This window comes from Misgurnus anguillicaudatus, chromosome 24 (assembly GCF_027580225.2).
Source record: "Misgurnus anguillicaudatus chromosome 24, ASM2758022v2, whole genome shotgun sequence".
Lineage (NCBI taxonomy): Eukaryota > Metazoa > Chordata > Actinopteri > Cypriniformes > Cobitidae > Misgurnus > Misgurnus anguillicaudatus.
In genome coordinates this window covers 20,172,784-20,187,230 of record NC_073360.2, presented here as the reverse complement: position 1 = coordinate 20,187,230, position 14,447 = coordinate 20,172,784, and the positions used below count along the sequence as shown (strand labels likewise).

The following is a 14,447-nucleotide window of genomic DNA, read 5'->3' as shown; positions in this document are numbered from 1 at the left end:
AGCTGAGGTGGCTGGTTGCTGAAACCACGCTCGCCTAGCTCGACTCTAGTGACAGCAGTGCTGTTCAACCGTCACTCAAGTGGCCACGCCCTAAATTATGCAAAACTTTTATCATGAAGGGCAAACTTAGCTATACAGACCAAAAACACTTTTTGTACCAGGCTGTAAACATTATTTATCTACTGTAAAGTTGGCCATTTTAACATGGTGGTCTATGGGAATTGACTCCCTTTTGGAGCCAGCCTCAAGCGGCCAGTCGATGAATTGCAGCTTTAGTCACTTCCGTATTGGCTTCATCAGACAGATCGGAAGGTTGCCCCTCGGTCACAACACAGAAAAATTGGTTGCGACATCCTGTTCAAAGTGTTCCCAAGATCAATGACTACCGACGGCAGAGTCGCGATCTCGGTTGCGATCTAGCTTATTTCATTGGAAGCTTGGTGACATTGGGTGACATAAGTGATAGTGACCATTGATGGCAAGAAATGGGCGTGTCCAGCGATGTGACAAAGTTGAAAAAGTTAAACTTTATGCAAATGAGGAGCGACTTCCGAGAGTGATTACCAATGAATAAGTGCAGCTAAAGTCATTTATCTCTCGTTTTTTTTTACTGAGAGAACAGTTACTCATTTGTTTATCATTTTTACTAGGACAACCAGAATTAGGAACGCCTCCTAACGACCTCATTGAATGATGAGACACACAGCTACAAAGTTGCTTGTGGCGCGCATGCAGCATTAGGGTTAAGGGTGTGTTTGAATTCATAACTCTTTGTACTGTATAATAGTACTGTATGAGCAATAGACACATAAATGGTAAAACACAAATAGTGAAATAGTTTGCTGACAAGTTAAAAAATATTTCATAAATCAATATGTGAATAAATTGTGAATAAAACCGAGCTGGAGTTATAAAAAAAGAAGTGGAAAAAGAAAAAACTAAACTTAAATCTGTTATGATAGTGCTGGCCACTGATGCCTCTATACTGACCACCAACATTAACTTCATCTATCAAACACCTCATGTAAAGGCAAGTCTCCTCGGCTGCATTTCATTACCCCTTACTCTTCACAATGACCATCCGTTCCAGGCCAATTCACTTCTCCCTAGCATTTGCCTCATGGGGAGTAATAATGAGATATTTCAGATGGAGAAGGTGAGAAGAAAAACTCTGAATGTGCTCTGCTCAGGTTGCATATCACAGCAGTTTTTACAGTACCTCCATTAAACTGTATGAACCTTTATCAAGCCTTGAAACCATGACAAAGACATACAAATTCTTGAATCTCAAAATCTTGCTGAACTTTGATAGACCCAGAATGTTTAGTTTACATCACTTGACACGTGTGTGAAGATCTATAATCAATAATTAGATGATAATATTAAAGGGGCCATGGCATGCAAATCTGACCTTTTCCATGTTTAAGTGCTATGATTGGGTCCCCAGTGCTTCTATCAACCTGAAAAATGTGAAAAAGATCAACTTAGTTTTGGTAAACCATTCTCTACAAGCACATTTAAAAAATAGGTTGTTGAAATTTAGCTCTCCTTATGATGTCATAAGGAGCTCTTATTATAATAATACCACCCCTTTATTTGCACTATCCAACCACAGCACTGCCATTTAGTGCAGAGAAAAGCACAATTGAGTTTTAATTGCAACAAACCACCATCACTGTGATCAGTGTTTGAATTTCATCAGCTCATTTGCCTTTTAAAGGACGCACCCAAAATGGCACATTTCTGCTCACACCTACAAAGTGGCAATTTAAACCTGCTATAATAAATTATTTATATGGTATTTTGAGCTAAAACTTCACATATGTGCTCTGGGGACACCAAAGATTTATTTGACATCTTAAAAAAGTCTTGTGCCATGGCCCCTTTAAAAACTACTTTTGATATTTTGGTTAGCTGAAAGTCAGCTCTAGTGAGTGAATTATTATGCACATTAACCCACTTTATCTTTCTGCTGACTTTATTTTTCTGCTGAATACTAAGTAATGACACTAACCATAAAAAAAAAAGATACTTCATGCATATAATAGGAGCCTAAAAGCTGAAAATCACCTCAAATATTTGCGAGTCAAGTCAGGCTCGCTCTTCACAATGGCAAGGAGAAATAGAAATGTGTTAACATTATCTCAAAAGACTCTGGGAGGGAGGAAAGCTAAGTATAATATACAACATACCCCGAATACATGAAAGCACAACTCTCGCCTGCCCTGCAAATAGGTCATCTGGATCCATACAAGTGAGTTAACAAGCCCAACCCAAAACCATAAATGTTGAACCTGTTGAACCTGGAATTTACACCGCAGGCCCTTCTTTATTTGCAGTGCATATCTCACACTCAGTGGGGAGATAAATGAAGCAGCGCTTACTTGTACCCAGGATGTTTTAATTAGCTGCTCTTTAATTCACACTGACCCTCTCTGAACTCCCATCAGCCGGCAAGCCCACCGATAAGAGCCTGTCAATCATGAAGCCTCAACTGGGGTTATTCGACAACACAAACCATCTTAACTTGAATCCTCTTTGGTTCATGGCAGACCGCAGGTGCTACACGGAGAACGCAGATGAGTTCAGATTCAATCCTTTGTCTGAGAGTCCTTGTTCGGCCTCAACAGCACTGAAATCGCTCTAGTTTCGGCAGGAACATCCATTATTCATTTAAGCTCTGGGCTTTAATGTGTTTCTCTGCATAAAATAATCAACTCTTTCTACAACCTGTTTCATCTCATCGTCCATATGCCACATGATTCACAAGACTTTTATGTAGAGCTTAATGCTCGGACCAAATTGGGCTGAATGACAGAGACGGCCCGAACACAAACCCGTGAGTGAGATTCACTGGTGCCAACCTTCACTGCACGCTGCCAGCCAAGACCCTCAGGAACGGCATAACAACACAGCTGGACTCAATGCCAACCCAGCTATTTCATCCAGCATTAACACGCATGCAGGAGGAGTACAGTTCACTCGGCGCCAACATCTGCAGCTTAAAAAAAAACATACTTGAAAATCTATTAGAGAAAGTGGGTGAGAGCTCGGTGTGGAAAAGGATTTTATACGGTGGAAGTCATTTTACTTTGTATTACAAGAGTGTCAATCTTGCTGAATTTACTTCTGTAAAATTTGTGAAGCTTTCAGCGCAATAAATGTTCAAGGTTTTTTAGCTTAGTGGTAACGCATTGCATTAGCAGCGCAAAAGATCACAGATTTGTTTCCAGGGAACACGCATGCGGTACTGATACAATGTAAACCTTTTAATACACTTGTGGCTTTGGATAAAAGCATCTGCTTTGAAGAGATTTGACAGTTGTATACAGACTAAAAAATCACTACATTCAAATTTATGTGGACACCCCTTTTTCAAAGCAGTTTGGACTGAGCCCAGGGTTCCCACACCTTAGTTAACTTCAAATTCAAGGACCTTTCAAAGACTTTCCAGGTCCAATATACCATCAAATTCAAGGACTACATGTGGGGACACATCTCAATTTGAGCAAGGTTACATCGTGTTACATTTTAAGATACACTGTTACAGTTCCCTTTTGAGGGAACTCGCGTTGCGTCACTGCGGTGACACTTTGGGACGCCCCCAGGGGTAAGTGCATCTTAATGTGTATATCAAATTCAACCAATGGTGAGGCTTAACAACAAAGACAGGGTGACGCGGGAGCCAGGAAGTATATCGCTATTTGAAATATTGCCAAAGACGACGTTACAGGGATGTAGGAAGTATGGCAAGGGAGACGCAGTGCCTCGTTCCCTTCTCAGAGAAAAACAGTTACGTACGTTACCCCGAGACGTTTTCATGTGTCAAACACAACTATGCCAAAAAGCATTTTGGCATGAATCTACATTCGAATACAGAAGATTTTAAAGCAAACAGTTTAGCATGTGTGCTTAAAAAGTCTAGAATTTTTATGATATTATCCTACACTACACAGGGAATAATTTTTTTTTTTCAGAAAACTTCTTGCATAAAATACATTCAAGCACTTTCAATGACCTGTATCTATGTAAGTATATTTTAAAAAACTTCCCAGGGCCTTGAATATTTTACTCCGATTCACAAACTTTCAAGGATTTCAAGGACCCGTGGGAACCCTGTGAGCCCCATAAAAGTTTAAGAAAAAGCCCCCTAAACATACATTTACATTACATTTAGTCATTTAGCAGACGCTTTTGTCCAAAGAGACTTACAAATGAGGTAAACAATAGACGCAATTATAGCAACACAAGAACAGCAAGTGCACTGGAAAAGTCTCATCACAGTATACATAGCCAAGGGTTGGTTAGTATTTTTTTTTGTAAGAATGTACAGATAGAGATCAAGAAAAAGGAAATAGAGAAAGATAGTAAGTCCTATATTAGGAAGTGAGGTAATGGCGGAATAGATGGGTTTTTAGCCGACAGCTACAGTGTCAGCAGATCGTGTCTGGAGGAACAGATCCAGAGAAGGGACGTGCTAATGTTTTTTTTCTTTCTGAGATGGCACCACAAGCCGTCGCAGGCTGACAGAGCGCAGGTATCGAGAGGGTACGTAAGGCTGTATAAGCAAGTTAAGGTAAGGGGGTGCTGACCCAGTGTTGGTTTTAAAGGCCAGGAGTAGAGCTTTAAATTTGATGCGAGCTATTATAGGGAGCTAGTGTAACTTGACAAAGAGAGGAGTGAAGTGCGCCCTCTTTGGCTCATTGAAGACCACTCTTGCCGCTGCACATCTGAATCATCTGTAGGGGTTTGGTTGTGCAGGCTGGTAACGTAGCGCATTGCAGTAGTCCAGCCTGGACAGGACAAGAGCTTGGACTAGGACCTGCGTGGAATGCTTATTTAGGAAAGGTTTAATTTTCCTAATACAGAATTAACATATATTTTCATTTTACACTTTATAAAGAAGTAATTTAATTAAATGCATTCGCAGAATACTGGAGGACCATTTGTAAATGTATCTACAGTTTACAAAAGTCTGGATTACAAAAGGTATATATTTGCACATAATTGGTACATGTTTGGACCTTTTAAAGGTAAACCGTTTTTCTGACAATGACAAATGGCTGGGTTGTTTATAACCCATGCTAAATTAATACTGGACAGAACACACCGCTGGGTTAAAATGTACCCAATGCTGGGTTATTAAAACTCATAGTTGAGTAACAACAATCCACCATTGGGTCATTTTTATGTATTCTGTCCAATATTTATTTATTTAATTTTTGAGTGTGGTGATTGTTTTTTAGGACTTTTTCAATTACATAAATGCTTTGCAATACTATTCCAGTATTTTGAGTGCATTTTCAATAATTTGATTTTATGGGATTGAGGTCCGATCTTTGAGGGTGCAGGGAAAATGACCTAAATGTCCTTATCATGGCCACCACTGTACCTACAAAGTCATCATTATGCTCTATATTTCTTTATGCTCATGTACAGTGCTGTGCAAAAATCTTATGCCACCACCACCAGACTTGTTGTTTTAGAAGTTTTAATGTCCATCTATATTAATTTTTCAATCTATTTTATTGAGATAAAAACAGAAAATACAGGAAATAAGTAAAAAAAAATAGAACTAAATATCTTCTTTAGGCATCGTCCATGTTTAGTGTGACTTCTCTTGGCACTAAACACATCTTAAGCATTTTTGAACAGAATGAAGTAAAAAGACGAATTTCTTTAAAATTAGAAATTAGGATATAATTTTATTTAGGTTTAAGAGATCCTGCAGTTTCCTGCTATTGCTCAAGTGGAAGGGGAGTTTACCCTAAAAACTTGACACATCAGTTTACATTTTATACAGTTTTTAATACTACATACACATTTCCTGTATTCTGTATGTATTCTATTACAGAGACTGAAAAATAATTATATATGATCACTATAAGATTGCAAAAACAACAAATGTAATTCTGGCATGGTGGCCTAAGACTTTTGCACAGTACTGTATGCTCAATATGCTCATTTCGGCACCCTCAAAGTCCGGACCTTAACCCCATTAAACAAATTTGGGGCGAGTTGGAAAATAAACAGCATTTTTAAAGGAAAGCCTTTGGCTTGAGATGCAGAAGGCTCGGGATAACATTACTAAAGAAATATATTAACACTACAGTATGTCAGAAAGATGTGCTGCTGTAACCACTGCAAAAGGTGAACATGCTGTACAGTACCAAATATTAAAGTTAAAGGCGGAGTCCACGATGTTTGAAAAACGTTTTGGAAAATTAGACGGGCCGACTACAAAAACACACTTATAGCCAATCAAATCAAATCAAATGCCGGGTTGCGTATGTGTGGGGCGGGTCTATCAACAGAAGGTCCAGATTCTATTGGGGTAGGGGCGTGTGTGGTTAGGTGATTTCAAATATCAACATTGGCTTTCAAACATCATGGACTCCGCCTTTAAATGTAAATAAAATCAGTACAACTCACTTTATCTTGTAATTGTTGTGCTCAAAGCAACCATCATTATGAAATTAAATCATGTTCTGGAGGTTAAATAGGTCAATATTTTCAGATCTGTCAGGTGTTTTTTTTTGTCCGCCACTGCATGTATTTCACTTATTTCTCTTACTGTGCACACTGAGGATTTTGCTGACATTCAGTTGCATTTTCAGGTGTCAATATAAAAGACAAAACACAGAAGCTACAGGCAACTTCACGCTTCGCTCCTACTCCACAGTCCACAGCTCACATATACTGAATGCGTAGTGTTCTTTCAAAGTCAAAAGTGAATATGCCACAGTGCACCGCAAGGTATTGAATTTAAATAATTTTGCCCTATGAATTTTTGAACACCACCTGAATATCTACAAGTGTCGTACACAGCGTATGCACGTGTCTATTGAGTGGGTGAAGGTTTAGTGTGGAAGTGCTTAATGCATCAGTTCATTCGGCATTCAGAATGCATGCACGGTGTGTTAGAGAGCGCTGTCAGCATGGACAGCTGTAAGTGAATCTGCCATTTCAAACGTTATCCTCACATAACCACACCGCCACGCTTCACTGGCCGAGGTTGCATGTCCTCTGTAAAACACACATCAAACAACACACCCAATAATTTCATCTTTTCCGACGGGGATGTGTGTGAAATATATGTGGGGGCTTGGCATCAAAGCACTGTGGAGGGCGATCCGCAGCTTTGTATTCCTCTGTCACTGCAATACATCTGGACATGCTCAAAAGTGGGTGGACAAATACTGGAACAACTTTCACGGGAGTTGATCAAACACAAGCCAATCGCGTTGCATGTCAATGCCGTCCAATTGATTTAGTACCACAGAAGATAAAAGCCAAACTGAAACTTTAACAAAGCTTCAAGATATAATATGCGTCTCTCTCTGTCTCACACACATACACAATGGATCTGTTCCTGGATCTGCTGATAACAAAGCATCTTAGGAACTATGAACGAACAATGGCTACTATAGTTGGACCAATGTAAATCTGTGGTTACTGTGCTTTAAATACTACAAAAAAATCATAATGAAATCATACTTAATTTTTATAAGGGTAAAGCAGCATCACATGTATTCTTTACGTAAAAGGCTGTCACAGAATGCATTTCACCAAGACCTGTGGAAAAATGTTCTTATTCGAGTCTCTTATTTTAGAAATATGCTTACATCAGATTCTACTGTCCAGATTCATTTATGTGGCACCCTGAGGGTTGCGATCCTGCCTTAGAAGGCAGCTCAGAAGTTTTAATACGGAGCAAATCTATTTTTTCTCTCCTTTAATGATCAAACACTTTCAGGTGGAATAAAGATTGGCGACAGCAGCAAAAAAGCAGATTTCACAGCATTAAAGAAAAGTCACTGGACTCCCCAACTGTCGAGATACACAGGGCACCGCCAACACAGCCAATGCGCACGACCTTTAACCATAACACAGCAGACATTTACCCTGCTTGGGTCAGCCGGGTCCCCCCCTCTTGTTTCCTCTTCACCGTACCTGCAGTTTCCAAAGTAATCTGCTTCGGAGCAGACAAGCATCAGTAAGGCTTATCTGGAGCTTTCAGGGGATAGAAGTGAAGACTGTTTGCCACGAGCTATGTTTATTCGGGTTACACAGGGACATGCATGAAAACAGTGTGAAACAGGATCTGTCTGGTGTGGTTGCTGAGAATGAGAAAAACACGACTACATGGAGAAAGGCGATGGTCAGCGGTAAATTCATTGTGCTTTTCTGATTCTCAAATGACCCGTTTACACCTGGTGTTAACATCTGTCAGATGTTTGGGCCAATCCTGTTACAAGAAGAGAGCAGGAAATGCAGGTGCAAACAGGATCAGAAACGGTGTGATTATATAAAATACACAATTGTGACCCCACCTGAGCAACATAAATGCGTAATAGTCATGTAATATACAGTAATTTTGAGATTAAGAGTTAAAATGACCATAAAAATGAAAAATATGTCATTTGTGATTGTTGCTGTAAATGACAGACTCAAAAGTAAGCCTTCGATATACTTAAACTTTTATTTATAACGTGAAAAATACTAAAATTAATGATTTTATTGACACTATGCTTTATTATTATGCACAAAAATACCTGAACTTGACTTGCTAAAACATTGAATTTGATTGTATCTGTTTTCACATGCTGATTCCTATATCATTCCTTTAGGGAACCTCTTTTAAGAAAGTAAAAACAGACCATAATAGTAAATCACACGAGTCAGTGCCAGAAAAAGCATAACTTTTGCAACTTTAGCCCGGTTCTTATTTCAGTGCAGATATGTTTCGTGTTATCTCCAAAATTTTAGGAGCAGTTTATCTGTTTTGTAGCTCAAGATCTGACGATCTGCAACATCTGAAGATAAGCACCCTATTTTAAATACATTTTAAAGCTGCTACGTATCAAAAAAGAATCCGTTTTTGGATGCTGGTGTGTGATGAATTTCAAGAATATGACTGTTTCTGAGATTGAAATTCAACAAATCTTTTCACATGGCCTTACTCAGTAAATATTAAATATATCAAGGTGATATTTTCGCCAAATGTTCTTTACTTGTTAAAATGGTTTTATTTAAAAAAGAAAAAAATGTAAATGACTGAAGAATGTCTTTAGTTGGGTTTTCACAGACAGGGTCACAATTATTTATTTGCTTTAAAGTGACCTAAAAAAATGATTTTGTCAAATGTGTACTCTAACTAATCAATTTACAAGTTTGAATCTGTGACCCTGTCTGCGAAATTCAGGCTAAAGTCTCATAATCTATGTAAGATTTTACATTGATTTTAATCTTTGACATGACCTTACTCAGTCAATATTAAAGATATCAAGGTTATATTTTCACAGCATGTTCTTTACATTATGTAGGATGATTTTTATATATTTGTATTTGCATTTGTATTTAATTTTCCATGCCCATGTGTGCAATGTCTAAATACATTTACATTAAATCTAATGTGGATTTAAAATGCACTCCAAGTCGACTACGAACCCACAGTCAATCACTGCATCAAGGCGAGGCCAGCATCTCTTATTATGTGTGTTGGCCTTAGGTGTTGGAAACATGGCGGCGGCAGTGCAGATGACAGCGTTATATTCAGATATCATAAACATAGAAATACTTGTGTTTATATGGATTATTATGTGTGTTTAACCCTGTAAAACCCTCGGTTGCAATATTACAACATCAGTTTAAAATCTAATAAAGCAGGGTTTCCCATAGCATATTTCAGTTAAGGCGGCCCGCCTAAGCTTGGAAACTCTACCGCCTTAACTGGGTCGTCCAAAAAAAAAATTATAATACACCCTGCTGAGTAACTCTTAGATGTTATTAATATTTGTTCAGACAGTGAGTGAAATCACAGCAATTCTGCTATACCAAAGCCCAATGCTGCAATATTACAACATTTCCATAAAAACTTACCAAAATATCAAAAATGTAAAACCCCAAAGTTTTTTTTCTATATTTGGGTCTTACAGGGTTAAAGGTCTCAGGCAGACAATTTAGCCATCCATTTACACCTATTAAAGAGCCACACAGATCCAAAATCGAAACTGACCTGTATTGCAGTGTGTCATGTAGCTGTCCATCAATGTAAACAATGTGCAAAGTAGTTGAAGTAAGGGATAATGTAGAGGCAGCCGGTAGTTATTGGGAAATAAGCCCCGACAGTGTGATCAGGACCCGACGCGAAGCGGAGGGTCTTGTATCACACTGAAGGGGCTTATTTCCCAATAACTACCGGCTGCCTCTACATTATCCCGCTTATTACACGGCTACTTGCCACATAAGAAAAAAAACTGGACATGAATATGAATTTGAAACATTTTATTGGCATATTTGTTTTAAATTAACATTTTTATCCTTCCGCGAAACTTTGCACAGATGCATAAAATGATCGTAATACCTTATTAAGATCCTCTGCTTCATACTTGTCTCCATTTTTTCTCTTTTAGCCAGTCTTTGAGAAGTTTTAATGCCCATTCTGTATTTTTTGTGTGTTGGCTTCCTAGCTGTCATGCTCTATTTTGTCAAGTTCAGTCTCAGTAAGCTGTCTGTGTCTTGTCGTGGTTGTCGAGTGTTTGTCACAAGATGGCGCCAAACAGACAGTAATCTTTATTGATCTTTATTGGCGCGGAGCGATTTTACTTGTGCAAGTAGTCCGGCTATGCGTTATTATTTTGGAGCGGTTATTATTTGAAAAGAACGAACCTGCAAATGTCTCAACTGACCAATCAGAATCAAGCATTCCAGAGAGCCGTGTAATAACAATTAATAAAGTGCACAAAAAGTGCACAATTAATAAAGTTATTGGCTTCTAAAGTAAGGAGTCGACTCTGAATCGCTTAAACGAGTCATATGGATTAAATCTCCTGCTTGTCTTAATACCAACATTTGCATAATAATCTCCACCTACAGCCTTGCCTGGGAGAAACGAAAACTATGACCTGCCCACAGACACGTCAGCTAGTTTGTGTGTAAACATCATAGCTTTACACGAATCGTTTGGGCATCTCTGAGAAATGGGGCAATTTTAAATTTATATCTTGAGAAAATTACAGTGTTTTTTTGCGCTTGCATGCATTTAAAACTGTTGTCCGGGACTTATAAACAATGATAGGACGCTTAAAATTTGCATCTTACTGGCAGTGCTGGGCAAGCTACTTGGAAAATGTAGTGAGCTAAGCTACCAGTTACTTCACATTAAATGAAGCTTCACTACACTGAAGCTACCCCCCTGGGAAATGTAGCAAGCTAAGCTACATCAATAGTAGCTTGCTACATCCAAGCTACTTTTTTATTTTTAACCAGTTTTATTATGTTATTATTTATTCAGTTTCAATTTATCATTTTGGTAATTATAGGCAAGACAAGCATAATGTAGGCCTAGGTACTTCACATTTTGGGGCTGTTTGCTGGACTTATCCTACTCCCAGAATAAAATGCATGTTTGAGCTGCCTTTATTTAAAAACCCCTGGCCCTGACATATCTTAACACAGGGGTCTCCAACGTGGGCCCGCATGCAGCAGGTAGCCTGCACAGAGTCTGTGAGGTGCCCGCCAAAGCACATTCTATTAATAATTTCAATTGTAATATTTATTACATGTTTTTATATTAGCTTGGCTTGATGACATAACCCAATCAGAGGTAGAGCACGAGTCTTCACAGAATGCGAGTGGTAATGTTTTGTGTGAATGAAAGCTGCACAACTCGAAAATACGGAACAAACGACATCCTGTGTCGATTCAAATGACGCGCTTATTCTCAAATTCAGGATGACTTCAGAAATGTTGACCTACTTGGTCAAAAAAAGAGCTTAGCTACTGAAAAGCTATTTGATTTAGAAAGCAGCTAAGCTACCACCAAGCTACTGAAAATGTAGTTAAACTACTAGCTTCGCTACTTGTAGTGAAGCTACTGCCCAGCACTGCTTACTGGCTCTTTAAGAAACGAATTCACCTCACACAGTCCTGACAAACAGCAACCTTCTTTGCCTCCATTATTTGGAGTTTGTGCAGCGAACATTTCGTCACAGTTTAAATAAACACTGGCTGCTTTATATGTTGTATTTATTCAGATATGGTTTGTTTCCTAGGAGCAACACAATCAACTAAATGAAAATTTAAATACAGAAATGCATTGCCATTTTACGTATTGCACTGCTATATTGCATATTATATTAGAGTAGGCTACCAATATTCTTCCACAGATTTTATGTAGAAAACAGTAAATAAAAAAACAATGACTTTAGCTGAGCTTTCACAGGCAGGGTCACATATTGTGTATAAACATATATAGATACTAGGATCATTTACCAAATTATATACAGTACTGTGCAAAAGTCTTAGGCCACCATCACCAGCTTTGTTGTTTTAGCAAAGTTTTAATGTCCATCCATTTATTTTTCATTCTTTTTTAAAGGGAAACTTCACCCATTTGCATTAAGTTTTGTATCATTAGAACCCCAGTCATGTTTTTAAATGGTCGTGCATCATTCCCTCAGTTTCTCCTGAGACGGGAGAAATACTCATTTCAGTGAGGCGCTTCCTTCTTTCAATGATGTAAAAATCGTCATTTTGCATCATTGAAAGAAGGAAGTCCTGTATCTTTGTCGAGTGTGAAAGACTACAGACACTCATTCCTCATTTTTCCAAGGTGGGGGCTATGGGTGGGACCCACTCACGCTAAAGACCTATTACAGATCAGTGGGTGGGACTTACGAAAAAAAAAACAATCAGCCGCCATCTTTATGCTAAGCCTAGCTAAACAGACCTTGTGGAGCGAGCCAGACTTCGTGTTACAATAACAGCGGAAGTTAATCAATATGATATAGAAAAGGGTGATTTCGCAAGCATGATGCTCTTATCCGCTGTTCATTGCACCTTTATGAGCCACAATACAGCAAAGAGCTCAGGCAGATGGAGGAACAGAAGCCCGAGGAGAAGCTGGAGCCTGGGCTTCGGCTGAGTAGAGGAGCCCGTAGAAGACGCCCCAACCATCGGCCTCTGCTGCGTAGAGAAGCCGGACTTATAGTGCCTCTACTCTCACTGTGTGCCTTCTTTATAACATTTTTGCATCAGATAAGGATATGGACGTTTGTTTGGTGAAGGTTTCCAGGCAAGAGAGCAACTTTGCGTGCGTTTGGACATGTTTATTTCACAGAGGTGTTTCGGCTTACGAGCAAACGCGCTGCGGAGTATATGAGCTTGGACGGACATTTCTCCATCAGATAAGGATATAAATGTTTGTTTTGTGACTGTTTCGGGGCACTTTGCTTTGTTTATTTTAAAGACGTGTTTCGGCTTACGAGCACAAGCTCCAAGAGCTGAGGCAGCGCGTCTGTGGAGATATTGTGTAGGGGACGCGTTTGTGTGGAGGATGCAGGGATAAACGGCCGTCTGACTGTAAAGTGAGTGATTCTATTTTCTTTGTTATACTAACGTGGCATTTATGTACACAATAGCATATCTGAGCGGTGTTTTATATGTCTATGTGAAAGCAATGAGGCTGATATTGCACAGATGTAATTACAGTAAACAAGAGACAAAAAGAAAATTGGTAAAACTAAATAAACATTTAATATGCATACGCTTTTATAAGTACTTGGAAAGACATTTGTACTGCGGATCTGAAACCGCACGTTACTGTTTGAGTAAGACTTTGCTACACACCAGACCAGAGTGTTATTGTGTGTAACACAATGTAATATCACGTTTAAAAGTAAATCATGGTTGGTGTCTGTCAGACACAGTGATGGCTATTTTCTTTGTTTTTTCTAACGTGGCATTTATGAACACAATATCATATCTGAGCCGTGTTCCGATTAATGGGAGTGGCTTGCAGAGCTGTGCATTGTGGTGCATAGTGGGAGTTTTAGTTTTTCAAACAAATGTGCTCTAAAGTCACCTTCTGTCTTTTCTCGGTCAAATAGGCACAAAATTCTAAATTTATGTTACATTTTGACTACAAATATGACCCACTTTCAACAAAGATTAATGTTCCTATATCGATGAAATGGCCCTTTAAGATACAAACAGAAAATACAGAAAATATGTACACAAAATTAAAAACAAAACAATGCTCAGAACTACCTCTCTTGGCACGCACATTTTGGGCTTTTTTGAAGAGACTGAAGTCCTAAAGTCATTCGATTAGAATTAGAAATTAGGATTTAATTTCATTTAAGTTTAAGAGATCCTGCAGCCGCCTGCTATTTACTCAAGTGGAAGGGGAGCTTACCCTAAATACACTTCAGCTTATACTTTTATACTGTTTTTAATACTACATACACATTTCCTGTATTTTCTGGTTGTATTCTATATATGATCACTTTACAATTGCAAAAACACCACATCTAATGATAGCATACCTGGTGTGAACAGGGCCATAAAGTCAACAATGCACCCATATACTACAACAATAAAGACAATATAGCATCACACCGTCTGCGAGTCTGTTTCTCCGCTTTAATTATTAATAAAACATA

General features: G+C 38.7%; 1 protein-coding gene across 3 annotated transcripts in view; it reads right to left on the bottom strand.

The window, feature by feature from the left end:
* The window catches only part of grik4 (glutamate receptor, ionotropic, kainate 4), a 548,585-nt gene that overhangs the window by 338,190 nt on the left and 195,948 nt on the right, over window positions 1–14,447 (bottom strand). The gene's annotated exons all lie outside the window — the stretch shown is intronic.